This window comes from Marmota monax, unplaced genomic scaffold (genome assembly GCF_021218885.2).
Source record: "Marmota monax isolate L192 unplaced genomic scaffold, Marmota_monax_Labrador192_F-V1.1 WCK01_AAM20220418_F8-fsc00009, whole genome shotgun sequence".
Taxonomy (NCBI): Eukaryota; Metazoa; Chordata; class Mammalia; order Rodentia; family Sciuridae; genus Marmota; species Marmota monax.
The window spans coordinates 20113151-20123507 of NW_026694710.1; the positions used below are offsets into that span (position 1 = coordinate 20113151).

A 10357-nucleotide genomic window follows, 5' to 3' on the forward strand; every position below is an offset into this window, starting at 1 on the left:
TTCCAAAGTGGCTTTCACACTTCAGTGGCATTCATATTGGGTGACTAAAAAAAAAAGAAAAAAAGAAATGTATTTCTCATGGTTTGGAGTCTGGAGAGTCCACAGTCAAGGCCCTGGAAGATTTGGAGTCTGGTGAAGGCCTGGCTCCAGGTTCACAGGCAGCACCCCCTATTGTCACATGCTGATGGGCAAGGGAGCTCTTCAGCATCTTTCTCAGAAGGGCACCAATTTCATTCATGAGGCCTTCACCTTTATGGCCTCCTAGAGGTCTCATCTCTAGATAGCATAATACTGAGGATTCGAATTCCACATTCTGATTTTCAAGTGACACACTAATACGCCAGCCTCACACACGGCATTGGAAATGTTTCGCGATAGGTTTTGTGTGTTCAGTATTCTGATAAGGTTCATAGTATTAATGAATTGCCATTATAATGATTTTTTAATTTTTTTTAATTTTTTTAAATAAATGACAACAGAATGCATTACAATTCTTGTTACACATATACAGCACAATTTTTCATATCTCTTGTTGTATATAAAGTATGTTGACACTAATTCGTGTCTTCATACATGTACTTTGGATAATGATGTCCATCACATTCCACCATCCTTGCTAATCCCCTGCGCCCTCCCTTCCCCTCCCACTCCTCTGCCCTATCTAGAATTCATCTTTTCCTCCCATGCTCCCCCTCCCTGCCCCACTATGAGTCAGCCTCCTTATGTCAGAGAAAACATGGAACATTTGGTTTTGGGGGAGTGGCTAACTTCATTTAGCATTATATTCTCCAACTCCATCCATTTACCTGCAAATGCCATGATTTTGTTCTCTTTTATTGCTGAGTAAAATTCCATTGTGTATATATGCCACATTTTTTTTAATCCATTCATCCTCTGAAGGGCATCTAGGTTGGCTCCACAGTTTAGCTATTGTGAATTGTGCTGCCATAAACATTGATGTGACTGTGTCCCTGTAGTATGCTGTCTTTAAGTCTTTTGGGTATAAACCAAGGAGAGTGATAGCTGGGTCAAATGGTGGTTCCATTCCCAGATTTCCAAGGAATCTCCATACTGCTTTTCATATTGGTGAACCAATTTGCAGTCCTACCAGTAACATATGAGTGTACCTTTTTCCTCACATCTTCGCCAACACTTATTGTTGTTTGTCTTCATAATAGCTGCCATTCTGACTGGAGTGAGATGATACCATAGTTTTGATTTGCATTTCTCTAGTTGCTAGAGATGATGAACATTTTTTCATATATTTGTTGATTAATTGTATATCCTCTTCTGAGAAGTGTCTGTTTAAGTCCCTGGCCCATTTGTTGATTTGGTTATTTGGGTTTTGTTTGTTTGTTTTGATGCTTAGCTTTTTGAGTTCTTTATATACCCTAGAAATTAGTACTCTATCTGATGTGTGAAGGGTAAAAATTTTCTCCCAGGATGTAGGCTCTCTGTTCACTTCACAGATTGTTTCTTTTGCTGAGAAGAAATTTTTTAGTTTGATTCCATCCCATTTATTGATTCTTGATTTTAATTCTTATGCTATAGGAGTCTTATTAAGGAAGTTGGGGCCTAATCCCGCATGATGAAGATTAAGGCTACTTTTTCTTCTATTAGACATAGAGTATCTGGTTTAATTCCTAGGTCCTTGATCCACTTTGAGTTTAGTTTTGTGCATAGTGAGAGATAGGGGTTTGTTGCATATAGATTTCCAGTTTTCCCAGCACCATTTGTTGAAGAGGCTATCTTTTCTCCAATACATGTTCTTGGCACCTTTGTCTTATATAAGATAATTGTAATTTTGTAAGTTAGTCTCTGTGCCCTCTATTCTGTACCATTGATCTACCAGTCTGTTTTGGTGCCAATACCATGCTATTTTTGTTACTATTGCTCTGTAGTATAGTTTAAGGTCTGGTATAGTGATGCCACCGGCTTCACTCTTCCTGCTAAGGATTGCTTTAGCTATTCTGGGTCTCTTATTTTTCCAGATGAATTTCATGATTGCTTTTTCTATTTCTATGAGGAATGCCATTGGGATTTTGATTGGAATTGCATTAAGTCTGTATAGTGCTTTGGATAGTATGGTAATTTGGATAATATTAATTGTGCCTATCCAAGAGCAAGGTAGATCTTTCCATCTTCTCCTGTAGTTTCATTGTATAGATATCTCACCTCTTTCATTGATTCCCAAGTATCTTATTTTTTTTTTTTGAGGTTATTGTAAATGGGGTAGTTTTCCTCATTTCCTTCTCAGAGGATTTGTCATTGATATTCAGAAATGCCTTTGATTTATGGGTGATCTTATGTATCTACATCGAATTTTGTAATTTCATATCTCTTTCACATTCTTTACTTCATTTTATTTTACCCAACCATCTTGCAGGATGAACGAGGTGATTAAACCCTTATGTTCATAAGGCTATAAATTCCCCAAGAAGAGAGGGAGTGAATTTTTTTGTTGTTTTATACAGTTCTTATAACATCTAGCACAGGGACTTTTACTCTCAGCTCCACACCTTTAGCTGATTTATTCATTCATGAATATATGAATTTATATATGTAAATATAAATCATGTATATATGAATATATAAAAATTGATCACACTTTGGGTCCATATTTCAAAATAAAAATTTACCAGAAGGAACTGGACTTAAATGGTTTAATAAACCAGATAAAGGTGAGGAACTGGGAGTAGTCAATGCTCCATGCAAGATGTTACAAAAATTTTATAAAATAGCAAGAAATGTTATTGCCTTCCCCCAGAAAGATTCAACCCATCTTGGAAATAAGGTGTGTGATTATGGTTTCAAACAGTGTTCAGCAATAAAAAGCTGTGGGTGCCTCTTCTCCGTTCAGTATCTGGAGGAATCAGTCTTTAATTAGGAAGCCAGCAGAACTGTGACAACCACACCACACAGGGGAGGAGCTGTGCACACTGTAGATGTTCTTCAGATCTTTGGCTTTAGGAATAATTAACTTTTTGGCTGGAGTATAAATACAGAGATAATTAGGTGACCTTGAAACTTTCCTAGATCATGCATTAATAGTCAATGTTTTCTAAAATAATCCACCTAGCCAGAGTTTCACGGTCTTTGACAGTAGAACAGGAACTAGATTTCTATAAGAAGAATTCCAACTCTTCACTAAGATCTTGTCATTCTTTCTGAATGCAGAACTCATCTGGATTTCTCAGCCTCTCCTGTAATTCAGTATGGCCATGTGACTAGGTTTGAGCCAATGGATTATGAGAGGAAGTTATGTGCGCCACATCAGGTCCTAGCCCACAAGACTGTCCAGCCTGTGCCATGTTCACTTCTTCAGCTAAAATAACAGGAATTGAGATAGCCTTGGAACCAGTACATTGAATATGGCAGAGCCAGTAAGTTCCTGAGTCCCTAAAAGACCACACGAGGGAGAAATACACCCCCTATTTCCAAACGGCAACCACCTCTGCTGACCTGGAATATCCCTGCTAGATTCTCAGGTGAGAAGGAAAGTAACTTTGTATTTGAACTACTACATTTTTAGCTTCTTCTGTGCAGCTGTTGAACCCACATAAACTAATATAAATGATAAGGTGCTCTTTAATTGTGAAGGATAATTTTTCTCCAGTATGATTATTCTAAGCTCAGCTCTCTGGCAGTTCAATTTTTATGGTATATGTCAACTTAAGTCAACCTGTTTATTTTAATAACATGTTGTTCACAGCAATGAAAATCTCTTTTCTACCAGTTGGCAATTTCTCTTAAAATACAGCTTTTATCACTTCAATTCAAAAGCAAGGAAAGTCAGTGGCTCCTAACTCCAACTCTACACACTTTGGCACGATCTGATGTGAGAAATAAAGTAGTCACACCCTGCGCAAAGAGGTAGTTTATGGAATAGTTTGACTACTATTTAAAGCCAAATAAACTGAGATCCAGAGAGGGTGATTCAGGATTATCAAGGAAGCCCACCCCAATCAGCCTGCCTACTTTCAAAAGAACATTGGTGGGGAAAGACACCATATTGAAATTTGCTAAATATGCTCTTTTGGAATACAATAGATTCATATGAGCTTCTGGCTTCTCCTGCTCTGATGCATCCCAAATATCCCTTTCACATTGCTCTTCATGAAACACCACCTTATTCTCGTTTTTCCCAGTATCAAGAAGTTACACCACCTCTCTGCTGTCCTTGAACCTGTCCTTTAAGAACCCCTCCATGACCTGTCCCTACTTGCCCTCTACCTTATTTCCACCATTTCCCCACAGTCTCCTCCTCTTCTCCACATTCACCAAACTTGTGGTGTTCCTAACACCTTTGCCTGAAGTTCACTCATCTCTGTTTCTGCACCCCTCTAAGTCCTGCTCAGGTAGATTCTACCTATGCTAATATTGGAAGATGATGTCAAAAATTGTAGCCACATCAATTGTTTTTTTTTCATTTCTGAAGTCAATGGCCTTGCATGTCAGTACAACCCATGGCTGCTTCATCATTCTCTACTTGGTTTTAAGCATTTCTCTTTCGTTGTCTATTGTGGATTTTAAGTCCCACAAGGAGAAAACTTTTCACATTAAGAGACACCACAGTTGACACCAAGATATCAAGGGAGTGTGGTTCTAGTTCTGGGCCTTCTACTGACTGAACTTGAGAAAGTTACTTGAGATCCCTGGTCCTCATTTCTGCATTATTAGAAATAAGTTTGAATAAACTATCCAAGCCTATCATTGGAATAAATATACTTTATATTCATGTGGTCACTAATTTCCATTTATCAGCCTCTGATAAATGTCACACGTGACTCTAGCTACTGAGAATTCACTGGCCATTTATTTCATTTCCTTTTCATAATCTAGATGAAAAAGTTTGCTTTGGAAAGTGGTAAGCTCCCTGCAACTGATACCATTCAATCAGAAGCTAATGAGGAGTTTGCTCAGAAGTAGTGGAAGTTACAGCAAGGACCAGTAGCCTGCAGAGGCTTGAACAGATTGTGCTGTTGAGGAGTTAGGGTGCTGCTCATAATTCCTTTGGAGTTCTGACAAATGAGGTTCAGTCACAGGGACCATTTGTCAAACAGGAGGCAAACTATCAACTGGTGTGTGCTAGTCATCTCTGGCTACTATAACAAAACGCCCTAGGCTGGGTGTCCAAACAACAGGTGTTTATTTCTCATAGTTACAGAGGATGAAAGTCAAAGATGGAGATACTGACATACTCAATTCCTGATAAGAGCCCTCCTCCTGACTTGAAGACACCTACTGTCTCCTTGTATCCTTCCATGGGGGGAAGAGAGAAAGCATGGATCTTTCTTCCTCTTCATCTTAGAACTCAAATCCCATCATGGAGGTCCACTCTCATGGCCTCATCTAAACCTAATCACCCAATGGCCCCACCTCCAATGCCATCACACTGTGGTTCAGGCTTCAACACATGAATTTTGGAAGACACAAACATTCAGTCCATGGCATGTTTTGATCAACTAATATAAATTAATCACATTTGTACATGACTATATATAATCATAACATAACAATTAAATACAAATTCATAATAGTCATGCAGGCATAAGATATTCCACGACCCAGTTCTGATAAAATCTGGACTGGAGAATGTGACTAGTAGAACAAAGCCCCCTCCACCTAGCAAACATACCTTGAGGGACATTGACGGGGTGGGTACAGAGGGAAAATGAGCCTGGAGAACAACCTGAGTGACCTTTCCCAAATCAGATACATAAAGAGGGCCACGGTCCACCTCTGCTATTGAGTCAGGGGTAGGACAAGGAGACAGGTCTCCACCTGCTTTAACTTTCCATGGAGTGAACCCATTCCACAGTCTAAGCGTGAGCCAAGGAAGACACCTCCAATAAAGTAGGTCCTGCCTTTTATCCTGATGGGGAAGGGAACACCACAAATGATCCTTGCGTTCTCCCCTATCAGTGTAGGAGGTAAGGAAATGATTCACTTCCAGTCATTCCCAGCATCCTTCAAAAATACAATATCAAGTTTAATCTTCTACAGCATCCAGCACAGTAGAGGGCTAACGATCAGACCATCTTTGTGCCACAATGCCAGGCCCATAATAAAATAAGCCTCCATTGCCATCGATGGCCCATGGACCTGTCCTAAAAGAGCTGCAGAAACTTCTGTGAATTAGGTCCCCATCTGTCATGGTAACCATCTAACGCATGGTCTTGCACTGCCGGGTTATCTGTTCTTAACTTCAGGCCCAATGCAGTTCAAGGTCTCCTTCCATCTCTGCAACCCCAACCCATCCTGGGAAATGCTCCAGTCTGGTCCCAGCTTCTCAGCCAGAACTCTCGCCCAACTCCCTGCCCTGTGCCTATGAGGGCACCCCTTGAAGCAATCCCAGACATGGGAGAGGAGTCCAGTAAATGGCTGCTCATGTTAACATATCATTCACCATCTTGAACAGTTAAGAGCTGAGTAATAAGCTAGTCTTTACCTCCCTTTTTTAAAAATTCCTAATGGTAACAGTAACATAAAAACCAACTGCTCACTATGACTGAAGTGTCTGCAAATGAACTCACATGCACTATGTTCTTTGACCCTCAGTGCAACCTCTATGCTACACACTTCTATCGTCAGCCCTCTTTCATAGTCAAAAACCAAGGTTCAGAAAGTCTGGGACTTTGGCCAAGGACCCACAGCACATGAGAGGAAATAGAGCACAAGTTACCCTGTGTCATTCCAACTTTAGACCCTAGCCCTGCACTCTTTGTGGCAAATGAAAACACTGAGCCTTACCCTCAAGCCTTCCCCTTTCCTAGGGTGATGGTGTGGTCTACATCATACCTGGAGGATTATGAAACCCTCCCTTTTCATGTTCTGCTACTGTTCTCCCAGACACTTCTCTCTGTCTTCCTTCACCGGGTCAGAGTGGCCAAGAAGCAGAAAGGCAGTTTCCAGCTCCGGAAGTGGGGGACCATGCACAAGTTATACAGCATTGATGATTTGCACCTTCTCATCTGCGAAATGGGAAGAACCTCCCAGCTTTGTCTTCTCCAGCCAATTGCCTGAAGTCGTGTGAAGTTCAGCAAGATGATGCATGCGAGAGTATCATGAGAACACAGAACAGCCAACACAAAATAAGACGCACTAGGCCACTTGTCCTGCATCTGCTGACCATCAACATGACCCAGAGGGCTTGGCCTGTGAAACCCAGACTGCTGGAGCCCATCCTCAGATTCTCTGCTTGGCTGTCTGGGATGAGTCTGGGAATTGACAGTTCTAACAGTTCTCAGCTGCTGCTGCTGTTGCTGGTTACCAGGCACGTTTGAGAGCTACCACCCTATGTCAATCTCCTCCCTGATCAGAGTACTATCAAAGTCATCTCCTTCTGTGTGAAGGAGGGTGATGGTGTGCATTGAATTTTGATCCCTAACAGCCACCCTAGGAACATCTCAAACACACAATAGGAAACTGTCCTTCTCAGGGAAGTTGTTTATACCCTGCTAGGCTCCTGATGGGTTGGCTGGAGGTGTCAAGCTGGGGAGCCCTGGTGAGAGCTGAGCACCAGGGTGGATGAGATGCACAGGTAAAGTCAGAGCAGCCCCCAAACAGGATGGGAGCATGAGTCACAGCGGCGAGATCTGAGAAGCAATATTACGACAGAGAGGACTGCGTGGCCAGGGACAGCCAGCTCAGCGACAAACTCTCTCATCCTCAGGAACAAAAGCACACCATGTACTTCGAGCAAACCTCCAGGGAATGTTCTAGCCCAGATCGGCTGACAGGCTGGCGGGAGTTTTTCTCTTCTGCAGTGAGGGAGCCGTTCTCCCGGATGCCTTTCAGAGGGTGGCTGTGGCCGACAACATCATCATTTCCCCTGGAAAATGTCCTCTCCTTCTCTCATTCTCATTCACCATCCTGTGCTCCCTAAAGGAGAAAGAAAGAAAATGAATAGCGATCCTCCACATGTTCCTCCAGCCATCGCATGACCATGGGCCTGGAACACCAGGTTGGGGTCCAGGTGCAGCCTCTCTCTTGCCCGACTCAACTGCCCACAGCGGGCTGCTGTGGTTCCAGATGACGAGGGCACTTGGTAGCCCTGTGCACCAGCTGTGGGCGGGCACTGAGATGCCACTATCATGTGGATTAAGCACTGTCTTCTCTGTGTTATGGGAAGACTGGGACTGGGACTAAGACGCCTGTAGGTCACTTGGCAGCCATGGCTGTCCCCAGAATCTCCATGGGGAATGGGGCAAGTGCAGAGCCAGACACCCTTGCTGCTCTTCCTTGATATTCTGCCTCCAAAGCTCTCTGGGGTATTCTACCGCCCTCTTGCCTGGTCACAGAACAGTCTGGACTCTTCAGATATGCAAGTGAATCATTTTCCATCCATCAGAGATGAGACTTAAATAAATAAAAAGGTACTTCGTGGGGCGGCTGGGCCTAATGATAAGCAATTATAGGAAGCCAAATGAAGGCAGTGCTTTGTGCGGGGCCTGTGAAATTGGTTAAGCAAAAAGAATAATGGCCCGTTTCGGTGATTCATCCCTTTGCTCATTTCAGAGGGAGCATTATCTCAGTTAAGTGATGCAATTAATATGAAAATGAGGGAATCATTGTTTAAGGAGATGAGGGGAGAGTGGGGAGGGGGCCTGGATGCCACAGTGGGGAAGAATAAGGGCCAGCAAGATGGAGATTTGCATAGGTCAGTAGCAATGTGACGCCTTCAGCGTGCATTCAAAGCTGAGCTTGCATTGTGATACGTCGCCATTAAATTCTCATTACGGTGACCTGTGTCCAGCACAATTCAATTTTTCAGAATCTTAATGATAAAAAGTTAATTACTTTAAGGTGAAAACCTTTTGTACTGGGCCCTAAAATAAAACACAGAAAGGGCACTGTGAGTCCCTTCAGGACACTGCAGGTAGAGCCAGGGAGGCTTAATTTACTGTTTTATTAACCATAACATGATTTGCAGGTTGATTTTTTTTTTGTAAGCTTTGCAGATCTTTTGTAACAGAGTCAAGAGTGATAAATAGGGTACTTGTCTTCTCTTCACTTTTTTTTTCCCTTCCTAGGTTCCCTGTTGGTATTTTTCCACTCAGTATCATCCAGAAAATATTCCAAGGACTGGTTGACATCCTTGGACACAGAGTGGGAAGAGAAGAGGGAACTTGAGTGCAGCATGTGACAAGGAGAGCTGGGAACCCGGAGCTGTCTGGCGGGACTCTGATGGCAGGGATGTATCATCTCTTGGAGTCCGGGTGCCCAAGACATTTCATTCCCACAGGACTCCAAGCAGAGGGGAAAGGGGCAGAGCCTGGTTTCACATCTAGCTTCTGCTGTCTTTCTGCTCTGTGTCCCTGAGCCAATGACCTGACTTTCCAGAATTTCAGCATCTTCATGGTGGGAAGGATGATGTCATCTTCCTTATAGGAACCGTGGTGAGGATTTGACATCAAGCACATCCAGGGGTTCATACCAGGTTGGGGGGAGAAGAGAATCATTATGGTCTTCATCGTTACCAGGGCATCAGAACTTACACCTCACCTGTGAGAGGGATGCAGTCAGCATCAGTTCCCCTCCCACACTGAGTTTCCATTTCTTCCTTTTTAAATCCATAGGGTAAATCGTGATTTTTAGGTACTGACAACGTAGACCCTGCTGACTCCATTCAACACCAGAAATCCTCAAAGTAGGGGAAGGGAAGCTTATGGGTTTCTCAAACTAGCATAATAACAGTGAGGATCAAGGAGCAAGAGAAGGTGACTAGGTCCCCCGGAGGTGGGATGGACAGGTAGAGAAACATCAACCCAGAGGAGATGTCCAGGCCAAATCACTGCCAGCCAATGGACACAAAGACAGCATGAGAACGGCACCTTGGATGCTTTGGTCAGCTGAAGAGGCATATGTAGGACTTCTTCCTCATTGAGACTAAACAGTCAACTAAATAGAGTCCCCACTTCTAGTCTTCTGCAAGAGGACAATTGCCCTTTAGAGCAATAGAAGTGATTGTACTAATAGGGAAGGCAATAAAAGGAGCTGTGATTCTTGGTGTTCATTTTGTGTTTTTTATGGTGTAGAGAATCCTTCACAATTATCCAAACTAAGTCCACAAAAGCAAGAGAGAAAAATATATAGAGGTAAATATATTCATCGATAATAGATAAATATATAAATATATGTAAATATAATACATATATTTATTCAAGGGAAGTATGTATATATGTACATATATATGTTTCTTTAGTAGCAGGAAAACCTAATTTACAATTCTGGCATCTTGATGAATACACAAACTCCCACAGATACTGACCCAGACGCACCACTATATCCACCTCGGAGACAGAACATTTAGTGAGATGACACAACGTGCCACAGGTCCTACTCTGAACACCTC

General features: G+C 42.5%; 1 long non-coding RNA gene across 1 annotated transcript; it reads left to right on the forward strand.

The window, feature by feature from the left end:
• Positions 1–3096: 3096 nt before the first annotated feature.
• On the forward strand, positions 3097–10012 carry LOC124078759 (uncharacterized). The gene is made up of 3 exons (XR_006847038.2): positions 3097–3488; positions 6853–8378; positions 9036–10012. It is a non-coding gene; the product is annotated as an uncharacterized LOC124078759 (long non-coding RNA).
• The last annotated feature ends 345 nt before the right edge of the window (positions 10013–10357 follow it).